This window comes from Haplochromis burtoni, unplaced genomic scaffold (assembly GCF_018398535.1).
Source record: "Haplochromis burtoni strain Fernald_Lab_line unplaced genomic scaffold, NCSU_Asbu1 Contig_21, whole genome shotgun sequence".
In the NCBI taxonomy this organism is placed as follows: domain Eukaryota; kingdom Metazoa; phylum Chordata; class Actinopteri; order Cichliformes; family Cichlidae; genus Haplochromis; species Haplochromis burtoni.
The window spans coordinates 2222299-2235543 of record NW_024582382.1 but is presented as its reverse complement, the minus strand read 5'-3'; the positions used below and the strand labels follow the sequence as shown (position 1 = coordinate 2235543).

The 13245-nt window shown below is 37.5% G+C and overlaps 1 protein-coding gene and 1 non-coding gene across 9 annotated transcripts in view; one reads left to right on the top strand and one right to left on the bottom strand.

Annotated features, from left to right (window-relative positions):
* Positions 1 to 1524: 1524 nt before the first annotated feature.
* trnat-cgu lies at positions 1525 to 1596 on the bottom strand. Its single transcript has one exon. It is a non-coding gene; the product is annotated as a tRNA-Thr (tRNA).
* A 4129-nt stretch (positions 1597 to 5725) lies between these two features.
* axin1 (axin 1) overlaps positions 5726 to 13245 on the top strand; it is a 32213-nt gene continuing 24693 nt past the window's right edge. Inside the window, exons 1-3 of one of the 8 annotated variants that reach the window (XM_005920265.3) lie at positions 5726 to 5943; positions 6777 to 6862; positions 9468 to 9653. The gene's annotated coding sequence lies outside the window, so the exon portion shown is untranslated. The other 7 variants (XM_005920266.3, XM_042218624.1, XM_042218627.1 and 4 more) reach the window with 7 other exon arrangements.

Below are 13245 nucleotides of genomic sequence, written 5' to 3'. Positions count from 1 at the left end.
TTCCAGTTGTTTTCCTTCTATCACCTCTCATTTCACAAAGGGTCACTTCAGCACACAGAACGTGATTGCAATGCAACATGAACCAGATATGAATCATTGATGCTGCAACACGAAGCGTTACCCAGGAAACTGCACTAGTCTACCATCAGTGGTATGTTTGCAGAGCATAAAAAATAAAAAACAAATATATATTTTTGAGCTAATGAAATGTTTTTGGGGAATAAAATGTACACTCGTGATGTCATAAATATATAATAGCAATGAAGTTCAATAAGAAAATGTGGATCTCTGCTAGAGCTGTTTAAACACATGGGTAAATATGCAAATCTACTACTGATTTTTCCATTTCCATGTAATCTTCATCCATGGCTCTTTGCAGTTATGCCTTGCATTGAAATGAGTTCTCATGATACTGATTACGCCAGTAATTTGATCTTATCCCAAAATTCAAATTAGAAGGTGTGATGTCTCTATACACATAGAGACATCACACCTTGTCCAGTTACTTTTGAGCCTTTATACATTTTTGAAGGCTCAAAAGTAACTGGACAAGCTAATATAATCTTAAATATAAAGGGCTATATATAAGTACTCAATGACTGTCTGAAATGTAGAATCCATAGACTTGACTAAATGCTGCATTTACTTCCTTGAGATGCTCTGCTAGGCCTTTACTCCAGCCTCCTGCAGTTGCTGCTTGTTTGTTGCTCTCTCTGCCTTTGTCTTTGGTTTTGTCTTCAGTACATGAGAACAATGTGATATTGAGTTCAGACCAAGTGACTGGCTTGACTATTGAAGAACATCCTGTTTCTCTGTCCTTAGAAACTCTTGGGTTGCTTACGCGATATGTAAGTATAGTCTTTTTTAATTAAGAATTTGATTGCACGACCTGTTCCCATGAACAGATGCCAAGTACCTTTTATCTGCTTGTAATGGAATTACCAGGTCTCATTTGTCAGTCAAATATCAAAACCTTTTTGAAAAATATGTATTTAAATTCTTAAACATTCAATACAATAATTTTATCATTGCATTATTTGAAATAGATGAAAATATGCACACCTCGATTGTTTCATTTAAAATTTGCTGTGGTGATGTAAACAACATGTCCAGATATTTATGGACCTTTTATCTATATAGGAAAGAGGGTGGATTCTGAATACATTTTGTAACAAATTGAATTTAATTCTGTCTCAGAGCTGATCACAGTGCTATGTGATCAACATGTGTTTCATTGAGAATTATTGACCAGATATGGGGTACAGAATTTCAAATTTCATAATGTTGAACTGCTATTGTAGTTTATAAATGACAAAAAAACATATTTTTTTAGTTATCAAGCTCAAGCCAAGTATTATTTGTACAGTATTTTCAATGTATGACAAGACATTAATGCAAGTATTCAACATCCTGGATTACAGTGGCTAATTTTCTAGCTATATACTGTTTGAAAAAGAATGAAAAAGGTCCCAAATGCAATTACTCTCACAAAAGTTAACGTTTAAAAGTAATTAATACTACAAAAGGCACGGACGGGGTTCGAACCCGCGATCTTCGGTTTACGAGACCGACGCCTTACCACTTGGCCACCGCGCCTGCGCTGTGTTCGTCATCAAGATATCATTTAATAGTTATAAGAATAGCTGTATTTTCATTGTGAGTGTATATTCCATGACTTATTGTGGAGAGCTGCTACTTCAGGTCTTTTTCCCACGAGACAGGCGCCATTATGCTGCTGAGATAAAACATGCAATCGGTACAAATGTATTGTCGACATTTGGCCACAAGAGGGCGCTGTTCTCTACTCCGTGAAAACAAGATCGGTTTGTAATCTTTGGCAGGCAGAGGTCTCTGCTCTCCTATGACTAGTGTTAGCAACAGAGAGCTACACAGAAGGTAGGTTTGCTGTTGTTGTTACTCTTTGTTACTTTGTTACTCTTTGTTTCTGTTGAAAGCTACTAGAATTGGTGATGTTGCTACACTCTGCAAAACTAAAACAGTACACAATGTAGAATTGAACTAATTTAAGCAATGGGGTCAAGCAAAAGTAAAGATGATGTTACCTGAAGGTTTACCCTTCTTATATATAAATAATTATCTTATTGATAAAGTTATTTTTCTTAAAAAAACAAACAAACAAACAAAAAAAAACCTGTTATCAAACAATGTATAAAGTGTAAGTGATTTAAATAATGTCTGCAAGCTCAGGAACTCAAAAACATTGTATTTCCCAGCTTGGCCTAACAGTGGTGCTACAGAAAATGTATGATCAGAACAAATCTAAATCGAATCCAATTTTGTGCAGTCCTATTGTTTTAGTCAGTATGGAATTGACAGAGATGGGCATGAATGAGAAGTAGCTACAAAAACCAGTGAGCTGCTTGCAATTCGTTGCTAAGGAATACAAGGAATACAATATGCATGAAATCAGACTGCAGCTTTCTACAGTATTTCTTTGCAAAACATCAAAGATGAATGCTTGGCCGAGCTGCTTTTTATATTTTATTTTATCAGATATGCTAGAGGCTGTTTAAAAAATGAATAAGACTCATTTCCAGTGGGAGTGTGTTAGCAGTGGAAACTGCAGATGTAGAGTACTCACCTTGACCTGCTTATAGCACATACAGCACTACAGACTGAAAATTGGCTTTCTGTGGAATAAAAACACACAGGTAAATTGAATTCAGAGTGCCTTGAAACGTGCCAGTTTCTTTCTGTGCTTTAGTAGACCAAAGCAGCAAACTTTCATCTAAAATAAATAGCAAAGTACTGAAAAACAAGAGTGTTACATTTATTAATATACTAATATATTTTTTCAGACTGTGAGATTTTTTTAAGTTTCTCAAGTATTTAACAAAGGTGACTGTTGAACTACAGTTCCCATCTAGGGAATTATGTGATTTGATTTGGATTGCATGCTCTTAAGATGAACTTTTATTGAGCAGACTGTAACTGTCTTACCGGCAGGTTTCTACAATAAAACCAGATAAGCATCCAGCATTGAATCAAAAGGATTTCAAACTGCTCAAAGGGCCTGTGGTTTATTTTATAGCTCATAGATGATTTTTTCCCTGGTCTTCTTTTTCAAATCATAAACCCCTGCAACATTACAACCTGAGAAATATAATATTTTCCAGTGTAAGATTACAGTGTGCATTCTTCTTTATGAAGGAAACACCAAGCATCTTACTCCCTGAGAGAATAAGTAGTATCACTGTAGCAGTCTGTTTAATTATTTATTGGTCTGTTGCTGTGAGAAATCCTATTTTGCTATGCTGCCTGTGAATGAATACTCTTTTGCCCTGAAACTATGAGAATATTTATTTATTTATTTTTTGTGGTAAACAGACAAGATTTTTTTTTCCTCTAGACTGAAGCACATTTGCTTTGTCTGAGTTCTGGTAACTGACAGTAAGTGGACAATAAATAAATATAAAAATAAATAGTCTGCACTAACCTTCTGGTTGTTTTTCTATTTTACATCTTTAAACATTTTTATGGCAGTCACGCTAGACTGGTTTTGATAAAAAAGTTGTTCATTTCATAAAAAAATAATTCCCTGTATATTCTTTCATATTGCAGAGATCACAAGTGCTAACCATGTATGCACTATGTTTAAAGTTTGCACTTGTACTTTAGCAGAAAGTATGGAATAAAAGAAAGCCAACAAATTGACAAATTCGACCGAACCAGAAAGTTATCATTCTTGTTTTGATTTGATCGATATAGTTATTAACCTTCTTTTTTTTTGTTGTGGCAGAAAAGCTAATCAATTGCCTTTGGTGCCTTTAAAATTAGTTTTATAGAATTAGTTTGAAGTCAATGTAAAAGTGCCTCTAGATGGTGATGGCTATGATTGCAAAAAGACTCCTGATCCTGTAGAATTTTATCAGAAAATATTTTTTCTGTTTGGCCCGTTAAACACTTCCCTGCTGTGTTTATGCACTCAGTAACTTATTTTGTGTCACACTAAATAAAAACCTAAATCTATTTTGGAAATTTTGGTCATGCCGTGGCATTTTCTCCCCACTCTCTGGCTAAGGACTTGTTACTAACAAGCTATGGCCAATGAGCCAATGAGCAAGTGATGTTTCAGACACGCCTGTTCTAATCACATCTGTTTTCCTGGAAAGGCTGATCTCAAGGCTTCAAAATGGGACTTCACAAACCAATGGGTGACATCTCTGTAGCTATTTCTATCTTTTATAGTTCCTTAAAAAGGGCTACGTCAACACGAGTTATTTTAAAGAAAGGATTTTCTGTTTTCATTTCATCCATGAAAAATGCAAAGGAAGTGCTGTCAAGAACATCGTAGCACATCAGGTGGTCAACTGTAGAAAAGTGCTGTCGAGAATACTGTGCACAGTCTGAAGTTAAAAATTAGATAAAAGCATGCACAGTCAAAGCTGATGTTGACTCTTATTTTCCTTGTCCATGCATAAAACGCTTAGAGATGTTTTCTTTAATAACCATGTACATGCAGAGCATGCACATTAGCACCGCCATCAAGATAACAGACCTTCATTAATCCCTGAGGGCTTCTACTAAATGCTGTCAATACATTGTTCCTTTGACTTATCAGTAATTGCAACCATCTTTGGCTCCGTGCTGATACTTTGTAGCTGCTTCCCATCACTGGGGGTCACTGTCACAAGCAAGTGGCCATGGAGCAGAGCAAAGTTATACAAAAAGCTGATGTGAAATGAAGTGTTAAAAAAAAGGAAAAGCATCCACTGTAGCCACCAACTGTGCTTTTTGCTTTTTGTGTTTCCACTGTTTGTGGTGAACTCTTCTATTCCTCCCATTTCTGTTCTGGCCCAATTTTCAGTCAGTCAGCGCACGTTCATCGACTGAGCTTCATACTGTTAGTTTCTTGGATAACTGGATGCAAGCATGTTTGCGTAAGTTGCGTAAGTCCCTCTGCGTAGGCAAATGTTTATGGAAATGAAGATACATGCAGAACCATAAAATAAACTTTAGAAGTGCAGAAGTATGTTAGATTACCTCAATAAAGATAATTGTTTCCTCCGTTTTTTGTACAAAATCACATAAAAAGAGCACTAACCTGTTAAAGCAATACACAGTAAAGTTACTTGGACAGCTAAGCGGTTGGAATTTTGTTGAGAAAAAGAACAAAGTAACAAAGTGACAGTAATTTTGACAGATTTGCACAAATATGTTTTTGTTTTTTTTAAATAGAGCAACCTAAATGTAAGTTTTAAGCGTAGATAGTGTAAATTAAATGTGATGAAGTGGCAGCCAACGCTGCAGGTCTCTGCTGGTGTAGTTTGAAGGGAAAATTGGTCATTGTGCGAAGGGTACGCCGGATTTGACCCTGGTCGCAAACAGACATGCAAGTGTGAAATCCACTTGAAAGGTAAGCAACTGATTAAGCTGCATGACAAAGGCAATATCATCTCTCTTTCTCTCTCCAAATATTCTGTTCACCCACATCTCTTCTCTTTTCTTTGCATTCATTTGCTTATTAACGGGGCTGTTTCCACCGCCTTACACAGCACATACGTGTAAGTTTAAATAACAAATCCTCTCATGGCTGAAAAGCCTGCAAGACGTCTAAGAAACAATTCAATTTGACTGAATACTTATATTTCTCCCTCTCTCTCACTCTTTTCCTTACTCTCTCTCTCTCTCTCTCTCTCTTTTTAAAATTTGTACAAGCAATTAGGTGCACATCCTCATGCCTGTTGGGTCTGTTACCATAGCTACAATACCATTGTGCATGCAATCATCTGGTCCTTGTTTCCTCCAATAGGGTCGCACGGCTAAAGCTGTAATATAAAGTAAAGATGCTCATCTTTCAGCAACACACTAGTAAGAATCATTATGAGCAGAAAGTATTGTAGAGTGGCAGACAGGGGACTGCGCCCAGTCATGGCGGACAACAGAAATAAGATCGGACGAGCCAAACAGCAGGAGAGAAAGGTGAGAGCATCTACCATTTTGAAATTCAACTCCTTTCATTGTTCATTCAAAGAGTTTGGTGCAACAACAGTGACAGTAAACAATATACGGCTTTGCATTCAAGCTTTGAAAGCCAAAAAGGAGCAAAAAAGAAATGTCACTTTAAATGAAATGCATTAGCTGGACGAAAGCTGGCAATACAGTCTTTAGACTTATAATTGCGTCCGAAGGTTCTTAAGTCAAACTGAGCTTCAGTTGGTGAAATCAAAGAATTCCAGCTGAGCTTTGCTTTAAAGGAACGATGTTCTTTGTACATTTCATATGACGGAATAGCTGAAAATAAGGGGAAGAGACCCAAAACATTAAAACAGATTTGAGGCTTAAACGATCTGAATCCTGAATAAAAATACATGAATTTAATTGTAGTTACACAGATGTGGCCTAAATCAAAGAGAACCCCAAAACACATCAATCAGAACATCCAAAGAAAAGATGCATTCAGGAGCAATCATGGAGGAGCTTTGAGGCCAGGCTTGTTGAAATCAAAGGCCTGAGAGCAGAGATATGTTACGCGAGCTATCCATATAAGTCAGAGAAAAATAAATGCGGTCAGTTCAACTGCAGCTTGGAAAAGGACAACAGCCAATGCAGCATGTTCAAGCTGCTCCCCTACTGGGCGGCCCATGAGCCTGTCGATATGGTGGTTTGATGTTGGATGGAAAATAAGAACCCCCCCACAACAAACAGAGGGCTGGAACAGAGAGACTGGAACAGAGAAAGAGAGGGTAGAAAGGGAAGAACCATCGACAGATGGACTCTGTTGTGATTAAAGATGGCGGCTGTCTTTACTGCAGACTATGAAGGACTATACTCGATGCCTAGAAAAGCGGTGGGAGTAGTCTGCGATTCAGCACAACAAAACCAAGAAGCACACAGTAAGGTAAACCAGCAGGTCTAATGTTTGCTTTGGAATCTGTGAGGATGAAAATTGGTGTTACGTTCCTTTGTCTTGTGTATCGTTCCCTTACGTCTGTTACCGTCTTTCATGTCTGTGCCGTACTGTTTTGTTGTGTCAGCCCTCTCATCAAAAGCAAAGCACATCATCTGATTTGACCAGTGAGTGTGTATCGGATGACCAGACAAGTGAAGACCACGATAGATTGAACACTTAAATTAATTTGGATTTCTTCCAGCCGGCTGATGTCTGGCAATGTATTTTCGCCATTTGGTACATGGTTCTGCATGTATGTCTTTGGTATTATATCACCATGGGAAATGTAGGCCTTTTAATAAGATTTTTTTCCCCTTTTTCTGGGAATATGGTGCTCTGCAAGCTATAATATCCTGCAAAATAAACTCAAGTCTGCAAATTGCTCAATCCTCTGTGGCTAATCCATTCCAAGACTTGTTAGTCATGATCTATTCAGCCTGGACAAAGGATATCAGCAGGACATCAGAATACATTTTCTGACAGTCTTTTGATATTACTCTTTGGATCATTTCCAGAACTTAAAACAAATACAGAAAAGCTTTAATATTCGTTCGTCATATCAACGGTTTTGAATGTTTTTAGTCCATAAGCCCCGCGATTGCTTTACATTATAGTTTTGAGAGCTTTGAAAGATGCATTGTCCTCTTCGTTGTTTCTTTTATACTTCTTAACTTTTGGCAAACTCTTTGAAGACAGCCAGCTTGAAAAATCTTTATTGTGTGCACTGAAAATGGGAGCTTCCATTTAAATATCTTAATGTGGCTTTGTTCATCAGAGAGTCTTCAGCAGAGATAAGCCTGTTTCAGCCAAAGCCTACAAAAGAGCCTAAATCCACACTGACAGGTGGAACAAAAGAATGCATAAAGAGCTGAACTGGGAGACATGAAGTTGTCCTCTGGTAATGCTTAACTGCAGCAGTAATTTGAGAATATTTTAAAATATGAGAACAATTTTTAAAAGGTAGCTTTGTAGGGTTGTGAAAAAAAAATCCCCCTGCAAAGTACAGAATAGTGAATGTGCATTTTTAGAATTTAGTATGAAGGATGGGTGCATGCATAAAGGAATTAAGAATAAAATGTAAAATCTTCTCCTTAAAGGTTTTATACAAGTGTGTTTCCATAACAATTCTGACACAAAGTGCTTGTTTTACAAAAGGTTTGCTGATTTTAGTGAAAACTTCTTCACACTTCAGAGTTAGGCACAGAGAAGCCTCTTCTATTGTTCCTCTGTGCACTAAGCAGCTTGGCTGAGCCAGTTGCTTGAGGGTTATTTATTTGTAGTTAAAAAGAAAGGGAAGAGCATTTTTTTTCGTACAAATTTCACACCCAGCTGTTTCAAACTATCAAAGAGGTCCAGTTTGAAAAGCCTTCTGGTTACAGGACTTCTTGAGCTTATGTTTTTAAACCTTTTCACTGTTGCAGTTATTTACAGTTTGTGGTGTTATGTTTTGGACAGCATGCCAAAAGAGGTCAAAGTGTGAATTTGTCTTTTATGATAAAGCACACTTATTTTTAGGGACAGTTCTATGCAGAAAGGCACATTTTATTTCTTGTTAATTGCTGAAGTTAAAAGCAGATAACTGACTTCTGGGAACCATCAAATCTGTTAATTTTGGGGACTTTAACCTCCTCTTATTTACTTTAACTGTAATATGAGAAATCTCTCTCTGATTACTCACAGACACCTCCTGTACAATCAGGAGTTGTGCAACCAAAACTGGCACACAGATACCTCTTGGGCATCTGAAGGTTCTTATCTATATCAGATGTAATGTTGTCATCATATCATCTTAGCCTGTTGCAAAGTTGCAAGACAATGTGACGACATCATTACATGTGGTATAGATAAGAACCTTTAGATGCTCAAGAGGTATCTGTGTGCCAATTGTGGTTGCACAACTCCTGATTGTACAAGAGGAGTTTGTACAAACGGAGAGATTTATTTACGGTAAGATTGTTATTCATCTTTGAACTAAAGGTGGCAGCAGGGCTAAGGCCGGGTTAGAGAGGATGCTATATTGTGCATGGTTTGCCTGCTTCTTGATTCTTTGACCTACTCCTGTACTTTCCTCAGTGTCAACTTGTGTCAGTGGTTTTTGTAGTGCAACAGATCCTACTTGGGTGGTGACTAAGAAAACATCTCAAATTATCTCAGGAGGGACTGAATGACTCTTCTCTCCAATCATTCAACTGTAAAAAGTTGAGCTTTTTAATTCAATTCAGTTTTATTTATAGGGCACCAAATCACAACGCCTCAAGGCACTTTATAATCTAAAGTAAAGACCCTACAATTTTATAGTTTTTTACAATTTTAAACTATCGGTGTAATGGACTGGGTCATTGTGTTGGGCATGAGGCCACCCTACCCTAGTGTTAGGAGCTTTAGCTTTGTTTTTTCAAGAATATTTTGAATATAGATCAGTAATGGTTTTGGTTTCAGATATATTGCAGCAGAAACATCTTCAAATGAAAATGTAACTGTTCCATAATGTTGAACTCCTGCATTTTTTCAGTTATGTAGGAACTAGTCTTAACCAATATTTCTTTCTTTTCAGAAGCAAATGGATGGTAATGGCAAACCGTTATGGCGACATTCTGCTTCAGCCAGGACTTTCCATTTCATGGGGGTGAGAAGGGCTTTACCTTTGCAGAAGAAATGTGTGCTGAGTAACAATACAATGGAATCTTCAATAAAAGGATGCACTACTGGAGGATGCGTGAGGAAGTCAATCAAACTCAAGGTAATGCAGGTGGATTTGCTTGCAGATCTGCCTTTTCTCCATCTGTGTGTTCACCAAATATAAACATGTAGACCCAGAAGCTGTTGACCCTTGGAGGAGAAAATTTCCAGTTAACACTACAAAGGAGTATACTACAAAAGATGTTTGACATAGCAACACTTCCTTTGCGCTAGCTGGCTTGACTAAACCTGAAACTCTCAGTCAGTGATAAGGGGTATCTTTCAACTTTCTCTGTTAAACTTGGTTTTCCGGTTCAGGCTTTGTGTGTCCTGACATAAAAGGAGGCGTTTCACTCGCCATATGACTTTTCTTTTTCACAAAATGATTCCAATCGTAGACATTATCAGGTCATGATGATTCAAAAAAATCCGACAAAAAGTACAACACTACTGGAAATAAGCAAAGAGAGTAATGCTGCAACAAGAGTGTTAACATAAAGATTTTGACTGGAGTTCATGTATTTATTTTAAAGCTGATTGCACTCTTGGTGCTGCTGGTTGTTTTTAATTGGATTTTTAATTGGAGCTTGGAAACTTTAGATTAGATACAAGTAACATCACATGTTACTATTCCAAGTAGCCCACTAAAGGGGATATTAAAATAGCTTTAGTAATGTACGCCTTAGCAAGTTGCTCATGTAAAACTCTGACTTTAAACTCATCATAGCTCGCTAACCCATTGATCTTGCTTCATAGTATACTCTCAAGTCTCCAAAAACAGGTACAAAATGCAAGAACCCATAACAAGGCAATGTGATAACAATAAAAAAACTAATAAAATATACAATAAATAAATAAAATGGTATGCAAACCCTAGGATAAAATGATTAATTTGTCAGTTAAAATAAGCACATAAATATGTTCTTATGTGGGACGATTCCAGAGTCTGGTGGCAGAGAATGGTTGCCTTTAGATTATAGACAAGACGAAGAGAAATTGTTGGGATGACCTTAAGGAGCAAAATATGGAATTAAAAAACCTGTAATATTTTTGTGCAGCTGATTCATGAAGGGCTTTAACAATTAAAATGTTTAAAATCAGTTCCTTATTTCACAGCTGGCCAGTGAGTAAAAACAACAGTGATGCGTTGTCTTATAATACTATAAGACTATAATACTATAGCCTGGCCAATGCAAGATTTTTAAGGCCAATACTGATATATGGTCATTTACAAATATAATCAGCCATTTTTTTCCCTTTCAAACATAAACAGATTTGCCTATCATTTGGTAGGAGTAGTTATTCACGAGTCCTTATTAAGATAACATCACAATGCTTGATTATTGTCACAGCAAGCCATGGATTACTTGTGTACACTCTGTTTACGCTCTGCCCGACTCTGCTCGGACAAACTGGTTGTTATGATTGGGATATTCCAAACAAGTGTTGCCAACTGGGAAGTTACACAGTGCCCCCTGGCTGACAGACTATGCAACATCTCCCATCTTATATTCATCGGCCATTAAAAATTCTGATATCGATATGTCACGAATATGTGCAGGGATTTACAGTTAACCAGCTGAGGAGTGACAAAGGTTTGGATAACTATTTGTATTAGCACTTGTAGTTCGTAAGAAGCTGTTCTTCACAACATTACCTGTTTGATTGTTAAAAGCTAAGAATGAATCCATAAAAACATCAAGATTTAAACTACAGATCTACATATGTGACTAGAGGACCAAATTATTTTTGTTTCACTCAAAGAAAGTAGCAGTTAAAAAATTGACAGTGCTGGAATTATTCTGATTTGCTTTTGGAAGAAACAACAATAACACAGAGTAACTGATGCTATAAAGAGAGAACTGTCAGGGTACTTAAAATGCTTAAACTGCTTCTGCACAAAATCAATTTTGCCTCGAGGAGGCTGCAGTGCATTGGGCCTTTTTCATGTTTTATGTTGCCCGCATAAATATTGTAAGAACTACAGTTCACACTTGAAAGGTTTCCAGGTTTGAGCCGGTTTTTGGAGTGATACGTTGAGACAATGTTTGTGTTCTTGTTGTATACACCTGTATCCTGTTATCCTACTCTAGTTTTTTCTTTTAATGATTTCATGTAATTACTTACTAATCAAAAACAATATGTTATTATAGTGTCCCACTAGCTTTACATCTTAGGCTCAGTAAAACAGTGTGACAGCTGAGGAATTCAAATGACACAATCAGTCAGCAGCTGCACATTGGCTATTGTAAACTGCTTATTATATTTGTTAATTCATGCATTTCAGTTTTCTTCATAAAGACACTCGAACAAGATCTCTTTATCCCAGTTGCTTTAAAAATACTTGCAAAAATTGCATTTACACAGAAAATTTACCATATTTTTTTGTATCATGAATAATGAGGCCAGCCAGATTCATTGTTTTCACACTATTAGTATGTTAAAGTTTAGCTGATGGCCTCATCATTATGTGTTATGTACCGGTACGTTTGATGGCTGCTTTATCAGATGTTCTAGCGAAACTTCCTGGTGGTAAAAGTTTATGATAAAGGCTGCCTGAATGCAGCACATAACAGGAAGAGTAAACCCTTGCTGATTTTAACTGATCAAAGCGGCTCTTGTAGAATAATCAGTAAAGTCATCTGGTGCAGTCTGTGGTTGGAATGAAACCTGTAGACTCTCTGACTCCGAAACAAGTGGTTGCCCAACCTGCTCTGAAGTGTAGTCTACTCTTGCTGATAAGTGCTACTCATTCCCTGAAGAAGTTCTTTAGTGTCTTTTGTGGATACATTCTGAGTCTGTGTCATGGTTTCTGCCTGGCAAGACACACTCCGACAAAATAAGGCTCCTCAAACCCATTAAGGTAAACATTTGAGCATTTTTGAATCTTTATATATACCAGGGATTAAAAATCAGGGCAACGCTGACATCACAGGTTATCATACTGGCTGTAGATCTGATGTGAACAACAAAAAAACCCCGGCTTTTCAGCTTAATGTGCACAGTGATGCTGATATGTGTAGCAGTTAATCAGTCGTATTGCACTGCGGTTTTATTTTAGGTTGACTTTTTAAATGTGCTGTTATGTCGTATTTCTGTGCATTATGCATGAATTTTCATGTATTTCACCACTTGAAAGAGAGAGAGAGGGGAGGAGGAGGCGGGTGGAGAGGAAAAATCGGTGTACCACATGTACCGAAGCTTAACACCGGCAGTTTGTGAAGTGAACAGGCGAGGCGCTGTGCATCATCTCCTGTAGCCTCAGCTCCATACAGACAGTGAGAGACAGCCATGGAGAGGCGGAGAGCGGACTGCTTTCTTTGTTATTTTTAAACTCTTGCAATTCGCAACAATGACACTGTCGGCTGGGACTCGTGTCGGTCCGATAGCCCGATGCACTCGCAAGCAGAAAGATTTTCACCGGTTAAGTATATGTCACTTTTTTTAATGGCTCCCCCCTTGCTCAGAGATTGGGATTGCGGTAATCGGGGGGGAAATATACCATCGCTTTGCTTTGCTGATTGTAAATGTGTTCGGAAATGGTTGCTGGGATTCCCTCTGTGTCCTCTGACGGTAGGGGAAATGTTTACGGGTGCTTATGCTGTGTGTTTAGTTTAGCAGCTGTTAGCGGGTACACCACAGATATTATTAGT